The sequence below is a fragment of the Lontra canadensis genome, unplaced genomic scaffold (assembly GCF_010015895.1).
Source record: "Lontra canadensis isolate GAN:19392208 unplaced genomic scaffold, GSC_riverotter_1.0 scaffold105, whole genome shotgun sequence".
Taxonomy (NCBI): Eukaryota; Metazoa; Chordata; class Mammalia; order Carnivora; family Mustelidae; genus Lontra; species Lontra canadensis.
Window position 1 is genome coordinate 305,397 of NW_022631099.1, and position 15,127 is coordinate 320,523.

Sequence of the window (15,127 nt, forward strand, 5' to 3'; positions counted from 1 at the left end):
AGGCCATACTGCCAAACACAGAAAACATTAGCAACATAAAGAGGATTAATGCTTGCTTCTAACATTCAGAAGTTCATCATGGACTCTAAGAGCCACAAAAAATAACCTTAGCAATGGTTCAAGAGTATGACTGTAAATGAGACCAAGAGTGGCGCTCAGGACACACAGGAAAGGAAGGCCCTTCTTCTTTTAATTTATTTATTGAGAAAGAACGTGTACGCACACCAAGCACTCCAAGCAGACTCTGTGCTGAGCTCAGAGCCCGACATGGAGCTCAATCCCACAACCCTGAGAGATCAGGACCTGAGCCAATAATCAAAAGTCAGATGTTTAATCCCAGATGCTTAACCAACTGAGCCACCCAGGCACCCCATTTTTTCACCCTTCTAAAATGCGCGTTTTTCCCATCTACCTGATAGCACATGATTTCTTCTACTTTTCTATGGGAGGCAGTTCCTCTGCTCTCACATAGAGAGGAAAAAACTTAATGTACCAAAGTTCTTCATGTTCAACAGTCTGCAGTTCCATCTGTAACAAACACTAATACAATTTTAAAGTAAGTAAATAATCTCCCTAACTGAAACTATCTCTCAGGAATTCATTTAAATCCTTCCCTGGATTACTCCAGCCTCAAGCAATCTCTCCTTCCTCTGAACTCCAAAAGCAATTATTTGTACAATTTATCTGGCAATTAATCCTGCATTGCCTTGTTAAAACTCTTTCATTATTCTGATATGTTATTTAAATCTTCTCTAGTTATCTAACTTTCATGTTTATTTCTCATCTCCCCAAAGAGACTATAAATTTCTTGAGAGGAAGAGATAAGGCCTTATATTGTTTTGTATACACAGAAAAACACAGAGTAGCTGGTACATGTAAATACAAAGATATTTGTCGATTTAGAAAGAAAAAATCAGTTACATTAAGAAAACATTCAAAGCCATACCAACTAAGAATTCTCAAGCCAGAGCTGATAGGCCTGTGTACAATTTGGTTTCCCTGATTCCTGAAGAATGTGAGGTGGTCAAAAGGGCATGGCCTCTGCAATCAAGACCTCAGTTTGGATCCTCTGTAGCTTGAGTATTTTAACCTATAAACTTAACCTATAAACTTCAATTCCTTCATCTCTAAGATAAGGACAGTAATACCCACCTATAAAAGGCTTTATGATTGTTAAATGAGAGTTGATATAAAACCACAGGATTCCTTATTTCAGAGATTCTTGAATTTATTTTTTAAGATAGTATTTACTTGACAGGAAGAGACACATGCGAGAAAGGGGAACATAAGCAAGGGGAGTGCGAGAGGGAGAAGCAGGCTTCCAGTTGAGCAGGGAGCCCAATGCAGGCTCAATCCCAGGACCCTGGGATCATGACCTGAGCTGAAAGCAGATGCTTAATGACTGAGCCACCCAGGCTCCCCTCTTGAATTTTTTTCATCTGTGAAATCAGAGTATGACCTTCTATCTTCAGTATCCCATAGCTGAATTGGTAGTTTTAACTAGCAGTACATAAAATAATGCGTTATATAACGTGAACCTGATTAAATTTGGTTAACAGCTAGCAGCATCCTCAATAAATGCTAGCTTCAACTCCCCTCTCCCTCACAGCCATTCACACACTATCATATGAATAGGAAACAATTCCTTCAGCAGCACAGATGGAAATGCCAACAAATGTATTCAAAGTGCTGAGTACTTTGGCATATAGTATATCCTCAATAAATAGGAACCATTACTACTGCTTCTCTGAATTCACTGCAGAAAATATCTGAGTGCCTACTATGTATGTGCCATCATTCTGGGCACTAAAGATACAGCAGTAAACAAAGTAACTCCCGGTCTTCACAGAGTTTATGTTCTATTAGTACATATACTTTCTATGGCACACAAAAGTAGTAGTTAAAAAAAAAAAAATCACAAGTGAGTCAACGGATTGTCCCAAATACTGAAAAGCTAAGCAGAAAGATACTAAAACACAACCAAAACTCAAAATAGAGTCCTGGAAGCAAAACAAGGCATTCAAGCATTTCTGCTCTAAGCAAAGGTTTAGGAATAAGTAGAACCAGAAGAGATACTAAATAGTAAAGGGAGGGAAGGAGGCAGGAAAGAAGGGAGGAAAGAAGGGGAAGGGTAAGAGGAAAAGGAAAGAAGAAAAAAGGGGGAAAAAAGAACAAGAAAGGGAGATATAACATCACCTCCAGTTTCTAAAATTAAAACATACATTAAATTCATTTGAAAGAGGAATAATAATTTGGGTTATTTGTGAAACATGAAACAGGAGACAGCAAATTAGGTCTTTAAAAATCATAAATGTGTCAATGAATCATTTTTCTAAAGCTTGTAAAGATTTGCAGCTAATTGTAGCTGAAGATTTGAATATCAGACGCTTAGACAGAAAAAAGAATACTGATACAAGGCTCCAAGGAAATCTCATGCAAATAAAAGCAAAGGGAAAGGGGGTTAAAAAGCATAACTGACATCAGCAAGTACCAACAGTTAGGACTAAGTCTGAAAAACTACTTTAAAAAATAAGAACTCAAAGTATAGAAGTCTAACATCATTTAATAAAGAGGCAAAGAATCCCTAAGACCTTCAGAATGCCAAAGGCATTATAACAATTTGCTTTGCATTAAATCGTAATACGATGTTATATTCATGAAGGACACATATTTGTGTGTTATATTATGTTGTCTGCACCAAAGCCTAAACTCCTTTCTGAACAGGGACCTTTTCTCACTCATCTTTTTATCCCTGAGGATGCTTTGCACAGGTAAGAAATTAATATTTTTTAAAAAGTGTTGGGGCATCTACCTGGCTCAGGCAACAAAACATGAAACTTTTGATCTTCAGGTCATGAGTACAAGCTCCATGTTCGGCTGGGAGCCCACTTAAAAAAAAAAGCCAGGGCGCCTAGGTGGCTCAGTCACTTGAGCATCCAACTCTTGGTTTCAGGCTCACGTAGTGTGATCTCATGGATGGAGAGGTTGGGCCTGTCCAGGCCCTACTGCTTGAGGTAAGAGGATCTGTTCGAGGTGCTCTTCCCACTGTCCCTCCCCACCCAAAGTAAATGAATAAATCTTAAAAAAAAGTCTTCATGATGTGACAGAATTCAAGAAAATAGGTAACACTTTATGCAAATAAAAAACTATTAAATATTTTTAGTTTCAAAATAACTGAGAGGGGCACCTGGGTGGCTCAGTAGGTTAAGCCTCTGCCTTCGGCTCAGGTCATGATCTCAGGGTCCTGGGATCAAGCCCCACATCAGGCCCTCTGCTCAGCAGGAAGCTTGCTTCCCCCTCTCTCTCTGCCTGCTTCTCTGCCTACTTGTGATCTTTTTGTGTCAAATGAATAAATAAAATCTTTTTAAAAAATAAATAACTGAGGAAAATAACTATCTAAAACTTTTCATTCTCAAAAGATGACCATATGGCAAAGTAAGCTAAAACAGATGTTTACTTTAAGGTTTTCTCATACCTCGTTCTCAAGCCTAAGAAGTGTACAATTAATCAACATTTACTGAATGGCCACAATGTTATTAGTCCCTGAGCAGATCCATAAATTCAGCATGATCCTCTAAAAGGATGCCCACTAATATGACTGTTCATCTTGGGGTAGTGAGTTTGAAGCCCCACAAGGGGTGTAGAGATTACTTAAATAAATAAAACTTTTTGGGGCACCTGGGTGGCTCAGTGGGTTAAAGCCTCTGCCTTCGGCTCGGGTCGTGGTCCCAGTGTCCTTGGATCGAGCCCCACATCGGGCTCTCTCTCAGCAGGGAACCTGCCTCCTCCTCTCTCTCTCTGCCTGCCTCTCTGCCTACTTGTGATCTCTGTCTGTCAAATAAATAAATAAATAAATCTTTTTTTTTCCCCAAAAAAATAATAAATAAAACTTTTTAAAAAAAATTTTAGGGGTGCCTGGGTGGCTCAGTGGATTGGGCCTCTGCCTTCCGCTCAGGTCATGATCTCAGGGTCCTGGGATCGAGCCCTGCATCCGGCTCTCTGCCCAGTGGGAAGCCTGCTTCCTCCTCTCTCTCTGACTACTTGTGATCTCTCTGTCAAATAAATAAATAAAATCTTTAAAAAAATAAATAAATAAAATAAAAATTAAAAATAAAAAAAAAATTAAATAAATAAATAAAAGGATGCTCACTACCTAGTCAGGGAGATTAACATCAGTAAAGCAATTTATTATATATGCCATCCTGTGATGGGTACCAAGTGCTAAGATAGACAGAACAGACTAGAAGCTTGGTGAAAGAAATAACTACAAGTTCAGATGAACAGGAAAAACACATAATTAAAGATAGAGCCTGAATTGAACCCTGGATAGTTTGACAAGAAAAATGAAACCAAAGCTTTCTAGTTGTTCAAGCCAAAAACTTGAGTCATCCTTGATTCTTCCCCTTCTCTATTGCCACACCCCACCCTACCCGACATCCCCCACACGAAATCCATCACAAAATTCTGTTGACTGTACCTTCAAAATACATACAAAATCTGACCCACTTCTTATCACCTCCACAGCCACCACCTAGGTCTAAGCCAACATTATCTCATACCTGGATTACAGTAATAGCATTCTAATAAATCTCCCTGCTTCTTGTCCTCTTAAGGCTACTTTTTTTTTTTTTTTTTACTTATTTATTTGACAGACAGATCACAAGTAGGCAGAGAGGCAGGCAGAGAGAGAGGAGGAAGCAGGCTCCCTGCAGAGCAGAGAGCCCGATATGGGGCTTGATCCCAAGACCCTGGGATCATGACCTGAGCTGAAGGCAGAGGCTTTAACTCACTGAGCCACCCAGGCACCCCTTAAGGCTACTTTTCGTAAGGCAGCTGAAGGGATCTCTTTACAGCCTAATTCAGTTTATTTGTTCTCTGCTAAAATACTACAGTGAAGAAGGGGTATGTGTATATGTATACAAGCACAAAGAAAAATGAGTGGAAAAACAGATGCACAAATCTTCAATAATGGAGAATGACATTTACTGGTAATCTTTATTTGCTCTTTGGTTTATTTTCTCCTTTGTACTTTTCTGTATTTTCCACATGAGCATGAATTACTTTTGTAACAAAAAATGAAATGTTTTAATTAGAAGGGGAAAAAATGGTCAGAAGATCTTCCTGGAATAACCAAAAATAAAAAACCCACAGTGGCTCTCCACCATGCTCAAAGTAAAAAAAGGAAACAGTAGAACCACCACCACTACCTCTCAGATTTCTTCTCTTACTACTTACTCCTTTATTCACTGTGCTCTAGCACACCGACCACCTTACTGTTCTTCAAATACACTAACAATGCTCCTACCAAAGGGCCTCTGCACTGGCTATCCTCACTCCCCATTATTCACAAAGCTTACTTCCTGGACGCTCTATTCAAACCCTACTTTCTCAGAAAAGGTTACCATCTAAAGTGTAAATCCCACAACACACATACACACCACTTTCCAGTCTCCTTATGAGGTTTTCTTTTTTCCATAGTCATTCTGGTCCCTGGTATATCCCTAACATCTAGAGAACAGCCGGACACAGGGCTAGCACTCAATAAATCTCTGTAGAATAAATGAAAACATGGAAACAGAAATGAGAATTAAAAGATTTATGATAACTTAAGGATGTATGTACCAGGTGCTGAAGACAAAAAAAAAAAAAAAAAAAATCAATCTGATAGGAACAGAGAACACCTGGAGCAAAGAAGCCTTCCACAGGTAAAGAGACTTGGTTAACACTAAGCAACTAGAAAAAATGAGAGATTTGAAGAATGGAAAGTTGACAAAGACAAAAAAAGGCTATGGGGCCAGAAGAAAATTTGGGTCAAGAGGAAAGGGATAAAATAGCTGGGAGAGAAAAGGGGCTGAGAAGAAGGGTGGCATGAAGAGGACAGAAAAGTTATAGATAAAGAAGTCAAGAGGAAGGATGAGACTGCACAAAGGGGGAGCAAGAGACCACAGAGAAGAAGTGGAGGCTATGGTTGTATCACAACACTGTTGTTCAATTCTAAGACCTACCAGCCCTGAAAAAGATATACATTATATGCCTTTAGTTCCAAAATATAAATGACTTATGAGTGCTAAAACACACAAAGATATGTATGTTTATCTGCTGCATCACGCTGAACATTCAAATTGCTCACTGAAGAAATGCGTAAGAATTTAAAAAGTTATGGGTACCTAGCTGGCTCAGTATGTAGAACATCTGACTAATCTTGCAGTTCTGAGTTCATGCCCCACACTGGGTATAGAGATTACTTTTTTTTTTTTTTTTTTTTAACCCCGCCCCAGAGATTACTTTTAAAAACAAAATCAGTCAGTTAAGCATCTGACTTTTCATCCTGGGTCGGGTCCTGATTCAGGATCATGGATGGGACTGAGCCCCAGGTCAGGCTCCACGCTTAGCAGGGAGTCAGCTGGAGATTCTCTCTCTTGCTCTCCCTCTGCTCCCACCCCTACATAAGCACTCTCACCCGAAAATAAATAAATCTTAATTAAAAATAGAAGAAGGCGTGCCTGAGTGGCTCAGTGGGTTGGGCCTCTGCCTTCAGCTCAGGTCATGATCTCAGGGTCCTGGGATCGAGCCCCGCATCGGGCTCTCTGCTCAGCAGGGAGCTGCTTCCCCTCTCTCTCTGCCTGCCTCTCTGCCTACTTGTGATTTCTCTCTGTCAAATAAATAAATAAAATCATTAATAATAAATAGGAAGATTCTCTCCCTCCCTCTGCCACCCCTTCTGCCCCCCCAAAAAAAGGATTTTAAAGGTTAAATTCATAAAATCGGAATTTTTTAATGATTCCTTAACCACTGGTAGGCATTTGCCATGAAAGCGATGAAGCAAAGTACAAGTGGGCAATCCTAATCTTTTTTATAATCTGCTCATTATTCCACTCTGCCAGTTTACAGAACTAGGCAACCTAGACTTCCTTCACTAGGAAAACAGTATAATAGGATTTGCCTTCAAATTTGAAGTAGCCAAACCGCAACTAAGTATCAACTTTAATATAAAGTCTACTGACCCTCTGAAACACTAACAAGAACATGAAACAGAAGTTAAAATGTTTTTTGACTCCACATCAAATTAATACTGAGCTTATGCAAATCTTTTAAAATTTTTGTTTTAATTTTTTCAGCATTCTTCAATACAGTATAAAACCCTATAAAATAAGTATCTACACAGCACTGTAACTAAAATAATGACTTATGTGTCTACATTCTCAGAGGCATAATGAATCTACTAAATAAAAAAACAAAAAACAAAATTCATTTGACTCAAAAGATTTTTAAGTAACTTTGCAAGTTCAGTGTTATGGCCACAGATGAAACAAACACACAGTACCTTAGATGTGTGAATTTATGCACTTATCATTAAAAGCTGGCTAGGTGCCATTTTATCATTGACAGAATAGCTTCAAATTCCACTCAGAGCACAACTGCAACTGCACTGAATCCAGCAGTATAAGCATGCCTGCATGTTATTATGAGGAATCGTGGAAAATTTCACAGGCTGACATCCAGAATGTCTGCGGTTCTTTTTCATATTTCTTTCTTCCTGCAAAGCAGTTATTAGACCAGTAGCTGTCTTATTTTTTTAAGCTGGAAATTTCCACTGTTTTTTTTTTTTAAACTAGCCTTCTTAAATATAAATTGCAAAATTTCCCAAAATTCCAACATGAAAGAATAATTCTGACAGGAAAGGATTAAAATCTAGATCTTCAAATTAGGGTGAGAGGACTGGTAAGCAAACTAAGGTGTCACTCTTTTTAAGGAGGAGCGGCAGAAAGGATCCAGGAAATACTTAGGTGATTTAAAGTTCCAGTAATTCAATATAAATACTAAATGTGATAAATAGCATATTGTGAAGCTGGTACTTTCTCATTAGCTTGTAGGAGAGGCATTCAATACAATCAGTAGAATAGTTAAGCACAGAAACCATGAAAAGAGAAGACAGTATACTATAGCTTGGTGAGGAAGGACTACACTACACTAAGAGGTCAAGTCACAGAGATCAGTAAGGGTTAAAGGAAGAAAGCCAAACCGGCATGACTAAGATTCAGAGCTTACAAAGGTCTCCAACACTTTTTCATTAGTATTATACCAGACTGATATATTTGATGTTTTCAATCTTAATCTGTAATAATAAATAAGGAAGTAGACAAGAATGTATTGTTGCATTTTTATTAAAGAGGTAAAAAGACACATCAAGCTCCAGGCTATTTAAGATGAAAAATGATTTTTAATAGTTAAATACAGTAGAAAATTTACTATGTTTTAGAACTGATATGTTCTAAGTTAATAATTTTTTTCCTTCGATTTACATGAATTAAAAAATGGGATTATAATACACGTCTACATTACTGCTAACCAGTAATGTGGGGAATAACCAGCACTTGTTATTCCCCAAAATATACATATAACAAAAATGTGAGCATTAGTACACAGACACTGATGATCACCAATAAAGATCTGTACCACCAAAGACTGAGAAAATATTTGCAAAACATATCTGATAAAGAGGTATTTCCAGAATACACATTTTTAAAAAGAAACTCTTAAAATTCGTAACAAGGGGCGCCTGGGTGGCCTAGTCATTAAGCATCTGCCTCTGGCTTAGGTCACAATCCCGGGGTCCTGGTCATAATCCCAGGGTCCTGGGATGGAGCCCTGTGTTGGGCTCCCTGCTCAGAGGAAAGCCTATTTCTTCCTCTCCTACTCCCCCTGATAGTGTTCCCTCTCTCACTGTGTGTGTGTCTCTCTCTCTCTGTCAAATAAATAAAATCTTAGAAATTAAAGAAGACCTAAGTAGAGAGATCTAGAACATGTTCACAGAAGACACATGTTTTTAAGAAATCAATTCTTCCCAAATTATCAACTGACCCATTGCAATCACAATCAAAACCACACCAGAGATTCTGCAGAGATCAACAAGATTTTTCTAACAACTGTATGGATATGCAAAGGGCCTAGAAGAGCCAAAACAAACAGCAGGGGGGAAGACAAAGTTGGATGATTTACCCTATCTGATTTCAAGACTGGGGTTAAGACAGAACTGACCTACATATATTAGGCTGTTTGTTTTTTTTTTAAGATTTTATTTATTTACTTGACAGACAGATCACAATAGGCAGAGAGGCAGGCAGAGAGAGAGAGAGAGGGGTAGCAGGTTCCCTGCTGAGCAGAGAGCCAGATGTGGGGCTTGATCCCAGGACCCTGAGACCATGACCTGAGCCACCCAGGCACCCCTATTTGACTGATTTTCAACAAAGGTACCACATCAAAGAAATGGCAAATATATCATCTTTTCAACAAATGGTGGCGGAAAAATTAAACAGCCATATACCAGACTATGAACCTCAACTCTTATCTCACATATACAAAAATTAACTCAAATGATCATAGACTCAAATTTAATAGCTAACACTGTAAAACTTCTAGAAGAAAACGTAAGAGAAAATCTTAATAACCTTGGGTTGGGCTAGGATTTCTTAAATGCAAGAAAAAAGGCATGAACTATTAAAAAAAATTAATAAACAATTCCAGTAACATTAAAAACTTTTGCTCTTCTAAAAAGTTATGAAAATGTGGGGCACCTGGGTGGCTTAGTGGGTTAAAAGCCTCTGCTTTCCGCCCAGGTCATAATCCCAGGGTCCTGGGATCGAGCCCCACATCTGGCTCTCTGCTGGGCAGGGATCCTGCTTCCCATCCCCCTCTCTCTGCCTGCCTCTCTGCCTACTTGTGATCTCTGTCAAATAAATAAATAAATAATCTTTAAAAAATAACAAAAAGTTATGAAAATGAAACAGCTGACCACAGTCGCAACTTTTTTTTTTTTTTTTTTTTTTTTTTTTAATTAAGAGAGAACAAGGGTGCAGGCAGAGGAGAGGGTAGAGGAGCAAAGAAAGAGAATCTGTTTGTTTTGTTTTGTTTTTTCTTAAAGATTTTATTTATTTATTTGACAGATCACAAGTAGGCAGAGACGGGGGCGGGGGGCGAGGGGAGCAGGCTCCCCACTGAGCAGAGAGCCCATGTGGGGCTAGATCCCAGGACCCTGGGACCATGACCTGAGCCAAAGGCAGAGGCTTTAGCCAACTGAGCCACCCAGATGCCCCGAAAGAAAGAGAATCTTAAGAAGGCTCCACACCCAGCACAGAGCCCAGTGCATGACTCTGTCTCACAGCCCTGAGATCATGACCTGAGCCAAAATTAAGAGCTGGATTGCTTAACCAACTGAGCCACCTATGTACCCCTCAAATTAAATATTTCTAAAACATATATCCAAAAAAGGTTTGTATCTAAAGAACACTTACATCTCAATTAGATAAACAACCCAACTTAAAAATGGGCAAAAAACATGAACAGACATTTCACCTAAATAAGTACATGAAAATGAAAATATGTTCAACATTTAAGGAAACTCGAATTAAAGCCACAGTGGGAGGGGTTAGTAGGTTAACTGTCTACCTTAGGCTCAGGTCATGATCCCAGGGACCTGGGATCAAACCCTGCATCAGGCTCCCTGCTCAGTGAGGAGCCTGCTTCTTTCTCCCTGCTGCTCCTCCTGCTTATTCTCTCTCTCTTTCTCAAATAAAATCTTTTTAAAAAATAATAAAAAAGGGGCGCCTGGGTGGCTCAGTGGGTTAAGGCCTCTGCCTTCGGCTCAGGTCACGATCCCAGGGTCCTGGGAGCCTGCTTCCTCCTCGCTCTCTCTGCCTGCCTCTCCGCCTACTTGTGATCTGTCTGTCAAATAAATAAATAAATAACAATCTTTTAAAAAATAATAATAACAATAAAAATAAAGCCATAGTGAAATACAAGACTGACCATACTGAGGTGCCTAGCTGGCTCAGTCAGTGGAGCCTGGACTCTTGATTTGGGCTTATGAGTCAGAGCCCCACGCTGGGTGTTACTCCAAAAAAAAAACAAACAAACAAACAAACAAAACAAAACAAAAAAAACTTTAAAGAAATAAAAAAGACTGTCCATGCCATGTATTGGTAAGCATGTGGAATAACCAAAACTATCATACACTGCTAGGAGGAATTTAAGATGGTACCACCACTTTGAGACACAGGTAGCAGTTTCTTAAAAAAAAAAAAATTTTTTTTTTAATTAAGATTTTATTTATTTTGGGGGGGTGTAAAGAAAGAACTCAAGGGGCGCCTGGGTGGCTCAGTGGGTTAAGCCTCTGCCTTCAACTCAGGTCATGATCTCAGGGTCCTGGGATCGAGCCCCACATCAGGCTCTCTGCTCAGTGGGGAGCCTGCTTCCCCCTCTCTCTCTGCCTGCCTCTCTGCCTACTTGTGATCTCTCTCTCTGTGTCAAATAAATAAATAAAATCTTTAAAAAAAAAAAAAAAAAAGAACGAACGAACTTAAAGGGGGGGGGGGGAGCCAGACGGAGTGGGAGGAAAAAAGTGTCAAGCAGACTCTGCACTGAGCACGGAGCCCAACTTGGGGCTTGATCTCACAACCCTGAGGTCACCAACCTGAGCTGAAACCAAGAGTCAGATGCTTAACCAACTATGCCACCAAGGCATCCTAATTTCTTAAAATTTTTAAGTGTTAAACATACACTTACCATATAACCCAGATATTCCATTATTCAACAGAAATAAAAGCATTATGTCCCCACAAATCCTTGTATATAAATGTCAAAGAAATGGGGCACCTGGGTGGCTTAGTCCATTAAGCATCTGCCTTCAGCTCAGGTCATGATCTCGGGGTCCTGGGATCAAGCCCCACATGGGGCTCTCTGCTTAGGAGGGGGCCTGCTTCTCCCTCCCCCTCTGCCTGCCTCTCTGCCTACTTACAATCTCTCTGTGTCAAATAAATAAATTAAATCTTTGAAAAAATAAAAATAAAACTACGGATATATGCAGGACACCTGGCTGGCTCAGTTGGTAGAGCATACAACTCCTGATCTCACAGTTTGAGCCTTTAAAAGATTACTTAAAAATAAAATCTTTTTTAAAAAATCTATTGACATATGCAAGAACATGGATGAGATGAATCCCAAAATGACTATACAGTAAGTAAAAGAAAGCAGCTCCCCTCAAAGAAAGTACATAGTACTTTTGGTTTTCAGCTTAGAGGAAGCAAAGGTGCAACTGTCTTCAGTCATCTCAAATCCAGGTTCATCCAACACCAGATGCCTCCACCATGCTGCCTGCCTAAGTTCAAACCCAACCAGATCAAAATCATATACCTGAAGTGCACCAGTGGGGAAGTCAGTGCCATTTCTGAGCTGGCCCCCAAGATCAGCCCCCTAGGTCTGTCACCAAAAAAAGTTGGTAATGACATCATCAAGGCAACTGGTGATTGGAAGGGTAGAGGTTTACAGTGAAACTGACCACTCAGAACAGAAAGGCCCAGATTGAAATGGTACCTTCTTCTGCCTCTGCCCTGATTATCAAAACCCTCAAGGAACCTCCAAGAGAGAAAAAGCTGCAGAAAAACAGTGAGTGGTGTTTTCTTGGTTAAGCACCGGAAATACTACTTTTGATGAGATGGTCAACAATGCCCTACAGATGAGGCACAGATCTTTACCCAGAGAACTCTCTAGAACCATTAAAGAAATCCTGGGGACTGTCCAGTCTTTGGGCTGCAATGCTGGTGGCCACCACGCTCATGACATCATAGATAAATCAACAGTGGTTCAGTTGAATGCCCAGCTAGTTAAGAACTATAAAGGAAAATATTTCAATAAAGGATCATTTATTTGACAGCCAATTGGGGGAAGGGAGTACATAGCAAACAATTCTATTTACATAAAATGCTCAAAAAGTTCAACTAATCTTCAGTGACATAAGGCATATCAGTAATTATGGAAGATAGGGGAGGAATAGGTTATAAAGAGCTAGGAGGGTGCTTGGGTGGCTCAGTGGGTTAAGCCTCTGCCTTTGGCTCATGTCATGGTCTCAAGGTCTGGGGATTGAGCCCCACATCAGGCTCTCTGCTCAGCAGGGAGCCTATGTCTCCCCCTCTCTCTCTGCCTGCCTCTCTGCCTACTTATGATCTGTCAAATAAATAAATAAAATGTTCAAAAAATAAAAATAAAAAAAGAGTTACGAGAATGCTTCTATTAGAGTTAATAGCTATTTCCATTATTGTAATCATGGTGACAGATCCACAGGTAGACCTCTATGTCAAAACTCAAATTATACACTTTAAATATACGTAATTAACTGAATGTCAATTATACCTCAATAAAATTTAAAAAAAGAAAAAACCAAACTACAGTGATAGAAAGCGGAACATTACAAATACTACAAAATCCAGAAGAGGACTGAATACAAATGGGCAAGACTGAACTTCCTGGGTGATGTAAATGTTCTGTATCTTGATTGTGGCAGTAGTAACAGAACAGTTTACATTTGTCAAAACAAATGGCACACTCAAAATGGTTCAATTTTAGTGTAAGTATACCTCAAAAAAGCAGATTTCTACATATTAAAAAAAAAAAAACACATCCAAATGTTATATAGGTACATTTTAAACACCTTTAAACACATTAAACAGAATATATATAATCACAACATACTATAGTTTACACTACATTAATCTATGCTACCAGTTTAACATACTTTCTTTTTTTTTTAATATTTTATTTGTAAGTAATCTCTACACCCAACATGGGGCTTGAACTAACAACCCCAAGTTCAAGAGTCACATGCTCTTCCAACTGAGCCAGCCAGGCACTCCTTATTTTACATTTTTCAAAATTTTACAGTTGATTTTTTTGTGTGTTACAAAAGAAAAAGAAATCATAAAAGCACTAGAAGAAACACACTGCTGGTGGATTCATAAATTGATACAACCTCTATAACGGGGAGCTAGTTGCAATTATCTATAAAACTTAAATTCATACTCTTTAATACTCTAGCATTTTACTTCCAGAAATTTTTATATACTTAACAAATGGGAACAAAGAAATATGTATGAGGATATTCACTTACAGCTTTGTAGTGATATTAAACTGGATATATTATGATATATCCACACAGCGGAATACTGTATAAATATTAGAAAGAATTTAGTAGTTATAAACATGATATGAAGCCTTCCCCTACACAATCCAGAATAGGGCTCTGAGTGCCAATTACATAAGTGAGTTTATTTTGTGAAAATGTATCTGCCTATACTCACGTATGCTACACTTTAATATAAAATTTACCCAAAAATGGGCGCCTTGGTGGCTCAGTGGGGTTAAGCTGCTGCCTTCGGCTCAGGTCGTGATCTCAGGGTCCTTGGATGGAGTCCCACATCCGGCTCTCTGCTCAGCAGGGAGCCTGCTTCCCTCTCTCTCTGCCTGCCTCTCTGCCTACTTGTGATCTCTCTCTGTCAAATAAATAGGTAAAATCTTTAAAAAAAAAAAAATTTTTTTACCCAAAAATGTAGGAGAAATTCACAAAACTTGAAAGCTTTTAAGCATGTGCATTTATACATCTTGAGTTAACAATGACTCTATAGTTAATAATTCTGAGATGGGATAGGGAGGTGGCCAGGAGACAGCTGAGGAAGGACCCCTTGCTTTCCAGTGTATTCTCATGGTACCACTGTACTCATGGTACCTTGAATTTGTCCCATGTGCTACTGTTATATATATCAAAAAATATTTTTAAATTCAGACCATTTGCAACCATAACTCTGTATGGGTTGCGATTTTCATAATACAGAAATAAACTAGAAGCAGAGATGGATTTAGATCTATAACAGTTCTTCATAACCCAATTTCAAATTTTTATATTCATCAGAGCAATCTCATTTTCACTGCCTTTATAACCAGCAAACAGTTTAAATTTCAACTTAGAATATAAATTTTAATAAAATCACATTTTCTATTTTGAATAGGGTTTTGTAGAATACTTCATTTGAAGAAAAAAAAGGGCTCTACAGTACAAGACTGTTAAATGAGATGGTGTACATTAAATACCAAACACTGTCCAAGCATATAGGCTTGGAAAAATGGTAGCTTTTATCTTTTATATCTAAGAATATAAATCAGAACACAGCAAAGAGAATTTTACTAGGCTAAGAGCAGGGAAGACAGAACAAGGGAAACTTAACAGCAACTAGAGTATAAAATACATAGAATTAAGGAGATAATGCTGGAAATGTAGATTAGTCAGATTATTAAAGGCTTT

General features: G+C 38.7%; 1 protein-coding gene and 1 pseudogene across 6 annotated transcripts in view; one reads left to right on the forward strand and one right to left on the reverse strand.

The window, feature by feature from the left end:
• Window positions 1-15,127, reverse strand: part of NCOA3 (nuclear receptor coactivator 3) — a 135,621-nt gene that overhangs the window by 109,675 nt on the left and 10,819 nt on the right. The gene's annotated exons all lie outside the window — the stretch shown is intronic.
• On the forward strand, window positions 2,973-12,663 carry LOC116855691 (annotated as a pseudogene).